The following is a 10,768-nucleotide window of genomic DNA, read 5'->3' on the forward strand; positions in this document are numbered from 1 at the left end:
TTACAGTGGTTTTGAGAGCAGGGATAACTAGCATGACTTGGCGTTCTCGGCTGCGTGGTACTGGTGATCATGAAATCGCTTGCCGTGGTCGGACATATGCCGTGCCGTGGTCGGAACAAAGACGCGGTACTGCACCTATATGCGAGTACGTCGTGACGCTGGCACCTCGCGACACTTCAAAGAAACATCGTCGTTTATGAGGCTGCTGCTTCTTCTTCCTGAATGAGTCTTTCTCTTCGTTCTCATTTCGACTGGACTGTTTTGTTTGTTTGTAAGACAAAATGCGACAGAATTCTTTAACACACTTTTGTTCACCGGTGAAGCCGTAGCATCAGTGGATTGGGGCCTTTTCAGATATTTTAGCGGGCGCGGATTTAGCAGATTGGAAGGGCTTTACTATAGCGGTTCCTTAAAAATGATATGCCGAACATGTGATTCCTTTGAAGGAGTTGACATCATGTTGTTGGTCTTTGGTTTTACAGTTTATTTTTGTTGTGTCGTTTTCGTAGAGCGTTTGCGGCCTTCTGATACCCCCTAATGTGTCTGCAGAGTGCATTTCGTGTGCTGATTTCATGATTTCTGGCTGAACATGCTCATTCCATGATTTCTGGCACAGAACAGATATATCTTCCCATCAAACATTATGTTGTTTGCTTGACCTGCCGCTTCCGCTGTTATTCGAGAAACGAGCGACATTTTAGCGCGAATAAAACGTCCGATCCGAGCGTTGCGCATGCGCATTAGTTGTGGGACGCCTCTAGTAGACATTGCTCAAGGTATGATCAAACGACCACCCTCTCAGTCGGTTCGGCCGACTGACATCGCAAAGCATGATGGCGGCTGTTTGCAGCAAGTGGAAAGTTGAGTTATTGAGTTACTGTGGATGTTACATTGAGATCGCCAGATATGTTGACTGTTTCAGACAATGTGTATCGTGTGTGGGAAGTGGATGTAACGACGTATTTTGTTGGGCATTTCACACGCTTCAACGTTCAAGTTTGCGGTTTTGTTTGGACACTTGGTAGAAGTGCCAATACGGGTAGCTGCCATTTTCTGAATTTTCAGTCAATATGGGGTTCACATGGGCAATATGGGGCCATATTGCCGATATTTCATTCCTATATTGGCTCAAACTTGACAATGGCAATATGGGGTTCATATTGCCGTCATTTTCCCCATACTGGTTAACACTTGAGCCAAGTTTGAGCCAATTTGGGGGAAATCCTGGCAAAACGGGTCCTATATTGCACCGGTATCGCCAATGTCCAGTCAATATGGGCCCAATATTGTGTCCTACTCGGCATTAAATGAAATTCAAGATTACCTCAGGTAACCTGTGGTTACCTGAGGTAAATAAAGGGTAATGACAGTGTAATTGAAGGTAAATGAGGTTAATTAAAGGTTAATTAAATGGACTTACATATAGTAATCGAAAGTGTCCAACCGGAAGTTAAGTATAGACCGGAGGTGGACAACCGGAAGTCAGGTTAGACCGGAAGTGGAGTACCGGAAGCCGTGTTGGATCAGACCTGGATACGGGAAGTCAACTATAGACGGGAAGTGACCAACCGGAAGTCGAGTTTAGGCCAGAACTTGGGTTCAGACTGGAAGTGGATGCCCGTCAAGTATGGACTGGTAAAAGTGCTTAATGTTATCGAATTTCTCGCATTTACCGCTAGATCGACATTGAATTTTGTAGATCTCGGCGAGTGCCTCATTCATTGATTAATGTAATTTGAAATATGAAGGGAACTGAGTTGAAAATGGTGAAGTAGGTTCGTTTGTACATCGAGCGTCCGGCTTTGGAACAGCAGGCTGACTGATTACAAAAACAGGAATAATCGTCACGATGTCATGTTTGAAAAGTTGAAATATGCGCCTCTTTGGGAATGGACAAGGATGAAATCTGAAAAAAGTATGATACCTCATGAGCCATTTCTCGCGGAAGTTGAAGAAAGAAGAGGGGTCAGCCAAGTATGGTGCATGCGTCGACCGGGGCGCTTATAAGAGCAAATGCTTCGCATACAGCGGTATGTTATTTCTCAAGGACCGGAATAAGACTGCACCGACAGTAGACACCGAGGTAAGATTGATTTTCGCATATCACTATATTTAAAGTTTCGAAAATAATGCACGCATACAGGGCACCTAACTTATATGATATATTCAAAATGCAATTATCTTTCCGATGAAACATTAGTTTCATCATTCATTCATTAAGTATTCTGCTAATTCGTTTCTCACATTTTACGCTGCTGTCGCGCTCCTTCTGGCATTTCGTTTACAAAGCCATGGTATTCGACGATTCAACGTCAACCATTCCGGGAGGATTCTAGAGAGCTCTAGATGTGTTTCTCGGCAAGAAATTGTACAGTTGAACAAGAGCCAGAGCTACTATACTTGCTGTTGGTGGTTCCAGGAGCATCCTTGTGCGAATTCTACGGAAAACAGCAGATAAAATGTCAAAATACTTTTCTGAAACACTACGGGCTACTCAACCGGGTGTTAAAAAGTATGTGCTCAGAACATTTTTTAAGCCCTGGGGATGGTTTCACCACGTTCATTGACAGCAGAAAAGCGTTCTAAGAGGCAAAAACATATGGAACTGCTATGCTTCTTCCCGCTAACGGACGTGGTGTGAAGAGAGGTGTAGTTAGTTTCTTCAAGATAAACCTTGATATGTATTTCGTCGAGACAGCTCCATCGGATATTCTACCCTGGCACCCAGCGTTAATACTGTATAGTATTAACGCTGTATTAATACTGTATGGTATTAATGCGGTTAATTAATGTAGTATATTTCGATCATTACGAACAACACTAAAAATGATATTGTGCGCGTAGTTAAAAATATGTGCGAGATTTGATGAGTAAATAACACAGCGGAAGTAATCAAATATAATATTCTTTCAGGATACACGCAAGCCCCAGACGGCCACGTCGGCCGAAATGGTGACCAGGAACAGGAACAACAAAGTCAAGAACCAGAAAACGATGTAAAAGTACATCATCAAAATCAACGCTTCTCCAAAATTTTGAGCCTCCAAAAAAGAATATTGCCTTTCCAAGGCGGAAAAAGATGAATACACCGATAGTTGGTGAGGCAACCAATCTCATGCGGTCTATCCAATCGAAAAGGGCTGAAAAAGATTAGTTCTACACATTTGGAAAACAGGTTGCAATCAATTAAGGTGCGCAAATCCTTCTCACCATAAGCTAAGATGATGGTCCAGAAATGGGCAAATTCGATAATTGCCCTTGAAATCAAACACGTCCGTTTTGTGCCTGGTGTGCCCCCACCACACACACATCCTAGCTGCTTCTTATTTCACTGCATACCAATCGCCAGGTAGCTACCGTAGCTTTTTAAGCTTTCACCATCTACAAATGCTCAGACTCAGATGTTTCATTCCTAGATGCTCCCCGGCGTCGTGAAGGGGCGCCCCTATCGCTCGACAGTGTTGCCGCAGTAGCCCTCTCCCGCAATTGCAGTAGGGGCGCCGTGGGAGAGTTGACCCCCAAGTATAGCTGTGCGTGAATGTCCTGTGTCTGCGGAAAGGGGGATCCTGGTGGTTGAGTGGACCCAGCGGTTGTTTAGGACCCCGACCCTAGTATTTTCTCATTTTTTCGGTCGTCCACGCAAATCGCAACGGGGGGGGGGGGAAGTGACGCCATGTCCTGCCTTGCAACTACGAGGTAGTCACCTGCTGTTGATCTCTGCAACTATCAGGCGCAAATGAGCAAGATGGCGGTCATTGGTCAGCCGCCCGTTCTAGAGAGATTTCTTCGAGCTGGGGGTTTTTCCTGGGTTTTCCTCAGACGCTTTCAGACATATGTCGGCACAGTTCCCTTAGAAGTCGGCCCAGGACGCACATTCCCCCAGGGCGTGAGTCGTGACGTTGCCCACATACGTGAGGCCGACAACGGCAAGCCCTATCATCACCACCACCACCTTCGAGCTGGCATTTTCCAATGAATTGTTTCTCTCCACTCTATTTCTATCTATTTTTCTTTTTTATGGTCCCTAGTTGCCGGCAACACACAGAGTGTTCTGGACACGTGTTAAATGATCCCCAATTACTGTGGTGACTCGCTGGATGGTCCCCATTACTGTGGGGGGACCTACTTACAAATTAATTGCAATTCAATGGTGTCCAGGGCCCTTGGTGTGTAGCCTGCACACGGGTGTCAGTCACTATAACTAGTAACCTATATATGTCTACTAATTTAGCAGCGAGAATGCCAACGACACTGAGTCGAGGGGGTAAATTGACATTATGCGAAGAGCACGCTTCTGTATAACGAGAATGGGGTGTACGCTTGTTTTGCATGTTGCACCATATACGTTAAGGTTATAAAAAATGTAGCAGTATACTAGAGCATAATATACATTAAGGAGCAAGTTAGGAGGAACTAGATTGTTGGGCAGTGACAACGCCCATATGCCTGAAGAAATCTTGGAACGAACAAACTGGGAGACTCTTGTGAGACTATCACATGGAGACTCCAGTGGCTGTCATGTGATATCGCCAATAAAAGGGGTTTGTGCAGCTTGTCGTGCTGCTTCGGAGATGAACGTACCTCTTTTGAACGCTTGAAGAGACAAGGATTCTAAACGGACTTTTGTGGAAAATGAGTTCATCAACAGGAAGAAAGCTCTCAAGAGATTTCAGGCACGTAGAGTGATAAATTTCCACAGGGTTGCATTGAATGCTTTTAACAGTTGTGAAACAGGGAGCCTCGTGTCGGCCTGCGTACAAGGGAGGAAGAGCGACATGAAAGCGGCAACAAAAGCACTTGTAACGAATATCGTCTCTGCAATATCTAGCTTGCCAGGGGTTGGCAATATCTGACGATGATGACAAAGAAAGCAATCTGCAACAGCTCTTTGAGCAAATTACATACTGGAGGTGAAGTCATGGCTCCGCCGCACGAAATTCGAGTGGATTTCGCACGACATTTTCAACGAAGAGTAGGAAATAATGGCTCAAGATGTACTACGTTTCCTGACAGATGAAATCCGTGAAGTGCCCGTCAAAAGTGCAGATGAATCCGTCATTGTGCCGTGATCATGGATGAGACGACAGACGTATCCGTGAGGGAACAAGTGTCAATATGCTTCCGAATAGTGCAAACGAACGAAGTTGAGGAGTTGTTCTGAGGTTTTCTTAGTACAGCGGACACCACAGCGACAACCCTCTTCGCAATCTTAAAATATATTCTACGCCGATTCAATCTCCTATATATTGACAAGTGTCGTGGACAGTGCTATCACGGCGTGGCAAACATGAAAGGGCAGTACAGTGGAAAGCTGTGGTACAACAAGAAGAGCCTCGACCGATGTACGTGCACAATGTGGCGCAAGTTACTAACTTAGTGCTTCAGGACATAAGCCAGTGATAGGACATGTGTCGTGACTTCGTGGGCGTCATTATAGACTTGATAAACTTCGTCATGCCCTCTCCGAAACGCCTCCATGCGTTCCAAGGCTGTGAACAAGAAGACGGAAGCGCAAGCAGAAAATTTTACCCAATACGTTGGATGCTCAAAGCTTCCTCCATGCGATAGGTTTCAGTGTACAAATCGAATAAAAATTGCGCGACGCACATAGAACAGTCTCTAGTCTTTCTAGGATCAGTTACTGCGACCTACCTACAACAATTACATCTATTCTTTCTGGCCCATGTCAATGAGACACAGATCACTGCGAGCTTTGGAATGAGTGTACTCAAAGCGCGTAATAAAAATACTAGAAAACGTATCCAAGAAAATTTTGCTGCGCAGTAGATACCGCGCACGGTAAAAATAAAGGCGTAAAAGTCGGCCGGCAAGAGGGAGGTCCGGTGATGTCCCGACGGTACCGTATATGCGAGCGTAACATGGATAAGGGCATCGGGGAAATTGTGCTCTTGTACCCCCCCCCCCCCACACACACACTTTGCGTTCGCTCTTGGACGGAAGCCCGCTGCGCCCCCCACCGGCAAGATGAAAACTCGGCGCCTATGCTCGACGGCGTTGATAGTGGAATCAAAATAGCCTTCCATGTCCATCGTGGGCATGCGAGAACATGGTTACGGGCCTCGCTCATTCCTACTAGTTTATTTGGCGGTTTGGCCGCACGGCGCCAATCTTTTATCAAATGAAGGATTCCGGAATGCTCTCAACATGCGTCTTCTGTTCTTGCCATGCATTATATCGAATTGCACAGAAATAATTCCACTAATTCGCGTCGATATTTGGCGTTATTATGAGCGATGAACAAGGAGTAAAACGACACTACAGTTTCGAAAAAGTCCCAAGGGACAGGTGTGGCGAGTTCGCTTTAGTGCGATTAGATTAGAAACACAAAAATCGAGGAAAAAATTACTGCCATACCCTGCAATTTCGGCGCCTTCCAAAAAGAGGCTCTTCGGTGCCGATTTATAGCTGTAGTGAGCAGTGACAGTATCCGATGTCGCCTTCTAGCCCTAGATGACAACGAGGCCACATTTGACAAGGTGTGCCAAGTTGCCTTCAGTATGGCAGCCGCAGACTGTAATGCAAACACCGCAGAACGGCAAACACGTGAGATGCATAACGTGCCTGGGACGACGAAAGACGCCGAGGGAGGAGAAAGCGTACTTTGGAAGGACCAAAGACCTTCACAGAGGAAAGGTAAAACCAAGTCTCTGACTGTGGGAGACTCAGTTTCTCAAAAGTGTTATCGTTGTGGCAGACTGCACAAAGCTAGTGAGTGTCCCTTTAAGCAAAGCCTTTGTTATAATTGTTCGAAAAAAGGTCACATTGCAAAAATGTGTAGAACAACTCCTCGTGAGAAAGGGAACAATCCTAAATCTAAGCCAGTAAGAAAAGTAGACACTGGTCATGAGTGTGAGAGCGATATGGAACTGTACACGCTCTACACCATTGGAAACGGTTGTAATGACTACAAGGTCAGGGTTCAAGTGAATGAAAAACATGTTGAAATGGAATTGGATACAGGATCAGCGGTATCGGTAGACGAATATAAGCACCTTTTTAACAAGGTAGAGAAATGCCGGAAACGGAAATTTCGATTGAATACGTACGACGGCACTGCTGTTCCTGTACGAGGCGTGGTAGATGTTAATGTGAAGTACAAAGAACAAGTCCTTCCTTTGCCATTGATTTTAGTAGAGAACTGCCAGGGTGCACGGATGCCACCTTTGTTTGGGAGAGATTTGCTGGGCAGAATAAAGTTAGACTGGCTAAACTTGTTCACCTGTAATAAAATGAGTGCAGGAAACGTTGGGAATGTAGAAAACTTAGAAGAAAAGCACAAGAGTGTGTTTGAGCCTGGTTACGGAACCATAAAAGGGTTCAAAGGTAGCATCGTACTTGAGAACAGGGATTTCCCTACACCCCCCCCCAGGGGGGGTGTACACCCTCCCTGCATTTTTGCAACCCCCCCCCTGAAATTTCTCAGGTGACCCCAACCAGCTGGCCACCAACATGTTCTGGTATGAGTTCGGCGCAGCGAATTACATCCTGTACTGTCAAACTTGGTCTGTAGGACCACAGACATGCAGATGACCGTACCATGCATTTGTCCAAAATGATTTGAAAGTGACTGTTCAATGCATATATTGCGCGCATATACGAGCAAAAATGCGTGCGGGAAAGCAAACTCAATGTGGATCATCCAGAACCATTTGCGCCCAACTCAATCGAGCGAGGTATTCTGCTTTTTTCGTCTAAGGTTTTCACCGTTGGTTGCTAGGTATTCATTGAGCTTCGTGACACAAGGCGCTAGTCTGTTTTCTTTGTCGGTCGTGTGATTATGCATCTGAATGTTAAAATGCCGCTCATAATAAATCTGTATTTCTAATGTACTGTCTTCTAACGTAATAACATGTACAAATAAAACGGGAAGCTGTCGAGATATGTCAGTATTGTGCCACGATTGTTTCTGTGTCTAAGAAGAATTCCGCAAGTGGAACCTTCACCAAGCGTACCCCCCTCCCTTGAAAGCTCGGCACCCCCCCAGAAGTGAATTTCTGGGGAAATCACTGCTTGAGAATGATGTAAACCCTGTCGACTGTAAATCGAGGCCTGTTCTATACGCCTTAAGAGAAAAGGTTGAAGACGAGTGGCGTAACCTTGAAAACAGTGGAATTGTGTATCGCGTGAAAAACAGCAAGTGGGCAACGCCCCTCGTGATCGTGCCTAAAAATGAAGGAAACTCGGTGAGTCTTTGTGCTGATTATCGCGTCACGATCAACCCAGTCAGTAAGATAGACCACTACCCATTGCCGTTGCCGGAAGACATATTTTCGAGATTAACGGGAGGAAAATGCTTTACAGTGCTAGACTTGTCGAGAGCGTATTACGAATTAGAACTTGATGACAGCTCACAGGAGCTGTGTACGGTGAACACGCATTTAGGGCTGTTTCGCTTTCGATGGTTGCCCTACGGGGTTACGAGCGCGCCCGCAATGTTTCAGACGGTCATGGACCAGGTCTTGAAGGGTATCTCTGGATGTGCCTGTTACATTGACGATGTGATGATCAGTAGTAAAAACGTAAAGGAGTGCTATGGAGGAGGAGTATGGTAAAGCAGTTGAACAAGCCCTCCAAAGGCTCGAGGCACACGCCATCGAAGTAAATCTGGAAAAATGTCAGTTTTTTCAGTCTCAGATTGAGTACTTGGGCTTTGTTCTTGATGAATTCGGATTGCATCCTGCTCCAAAAGGGGTCGACGCTATCATGAGTGCCCCAGAACCCACCTGCGTAACGGAAGTTCGAGCCTTTGTGGGTCTTGTAAATTTTTATGCAAAGTTCTTGCCGAACTTGGCCACTGTCCTTGAGCCACTGTATAAGTTATTGCGCAAAAATAACAAATGAAAATGGACAGCAGAATGTCGTCAGGCATTCATGAAGTGTAAAGCGTTGTTGTCAAGTAACCAACTGTTAGCGTTGTTCGATCCCAAGAAGGAGATCGGTCTACTATGTGGTGCTTCTTGTCATGGCCTTGGAGCCGTTCTGTCGCAAGTCGACCATAGGGAAGAAAGACCCGTCGCGTATGCTTCACGGACATTGACAACATGTGAACGGAATTATGCTCATTTAGAGAAAGAGGCTCTCGCAATTATTTTTGGTATTAAAAAGTTTGAAAAATATTTGCTGAGACGTGAATTTGAGATCGTTACTGATCACCAACCGTTGTCTTCGCTCTTTGATCCTCACAAGCACTCAATTTGTGTCGCGGTGAGTCGCGTCCATAGGTGGCTCACTTTCCTCGCGAATTTCCGCCACAGAAATACGTACAAAAAGGGTTCAACCCTATGTAACGCCGACGGGATTTCACGCCTTCCTCTGCCAGATACGACTGAGGAGGTAGAAGATATCATGTATTTTCTCACCATTAAGAAATATTCCGTGCTCGTGAGGTACAAAGGGCGACAGACAGAGATAGTGTTTTGAGAGGTGTTCGGGACTTGACGTTGTCAGGATGGCCATGAGAAGTGCCGCCAGAGTTAAAGCCGCTTTTTAATAAAAGACTGGAACTGTCGGTCCACGTGAATTGTATTGTTTGGAACAATAGAGTTATGGTTCCAAAGGCGTTGCAAGATTATGTTCTCGACCTGTTGCATGAGGAACATCCCGGTGTAACTAAAATGAAAGCTCTCGCACGTTCCACCGTGTGGTGGCCCGAAATCGATAAAGATGTGGAGAGGACCGTGCGGAACTGTCAAATATGTCAAAGTGTGCGACCGGCACTTCCAGCGGTCCTGCTACAACCGTGGTCCTGGTGCACTGCACCGTGGGATCGCGTGTACATAAACTGCGCACAGGGGGAAGTACTTTTGGTAGTAATCGATTCGCATTCGAAATGGTTAGAAGTACGCGTGATGAACAGCACCAGTGCGGAGAAGACCTAGAAGAACTTCGTTCCATTTTTGCTACCTATGGACTGCCTCCGGAAGCTGTTTCAGATAAGGGACCCCAATTTATTTCTACCGAGTTTGCGCATTTCCTTCGTTCGAATTGTGTAAAACACACATTAACCCCTCCCTATCATCCTGCCACTAATGGCGCTGCTGAGCGAGCAGTTCAGACCCCCAAGAAGGCCCTACTGAAGGACACGTTAGCGGATCGCGACGCAAATTGTCGGCGTTCGCTGCAACATCGTGTGGACAACTTTTTATTCGCTTACAGGAACACGCCAAACACGTTTACGAATCAATCGTCATGCGAGTTGTTTCTGTGTCGTAAAGTCCGTACCAGATTAGATCAACTGAAGCCTGACCTAGCGTCTACCATGAAGGCAAACATGCGAGCCATCAAGACCAGGGCTGATAAGAGACGCGGGAATATCAGCGAGCAGTACTCTGTTGGCGATAAAGTGTTCGTCAAAACGGTTCGCAGCGAGGATGTAAACTGGCTTCCGGGGAGGGTAACAAAAGTAAAGTCCCACGTCACCTTTCTTGTAGAAGTTCAAGGAAAAAGTTATGTTCGTTCGTCTGGACCACCTTTGATCCGTGCCTGTAACCACTGACGTGACAAGCATATGCCCTTCTCATGGCCAATACCTAGTTGAAGTTCCGATGATGTACCTAATCCGCCAAGGGTCCAATTAAGACGTGGTACGAGGATTCTCAAGCAACCGGACCGATACACGTATTCATTAGTGTGGTCGAGGCCCAGTGTAACTTGTTGAGAGAATTGCGTTATGAATGTGTATATTGTATAAAGATGTTGCTAGACTACAGTTGGAAGTGTTTTTCTATATAACTGTGGTGATATCCAT

The 10,768-nt window shown here is 45.8% G+C and overlaps 1 long non-coding RNA gene across 1 annotated transcript; it reads left to right on the top strand.

Moving 5' to 3' along the window:
- Positions 1 to 1,936: 1,936 nt before the first annotated feature.
- Positions 1,937 to 5,019, top strand: LOC135390163 (uncharacterized). The gene is made up of 3 exons (XR_010421742.1): positions 1,937 to 2,083; positions 2,914 to 3,098; positions 4,552 to 5,019. It is a non-coding gene; the product is annotated as an uncharacterized LOC135390163 (long non-coding RNA).
- Positions 5,020 to 10,768: the final 5,749 nt, after the last annotated feature.

Source organism: Ornithodoros turicata, chromosome 3, assembly GCF_037126465.1.
Source record: "Ornithodoros turicata isolate Travis chromosome 3, ASM3712646v1, whole genome shotgun sequence".
NCBI classification, from domain to species: domain Eukaryota; kingdom Metazoa; phylum Arthropoda; class Arachnida; order Ixodida; family Argasidae; genus Ornithodoros; species Ornithodoros turicata.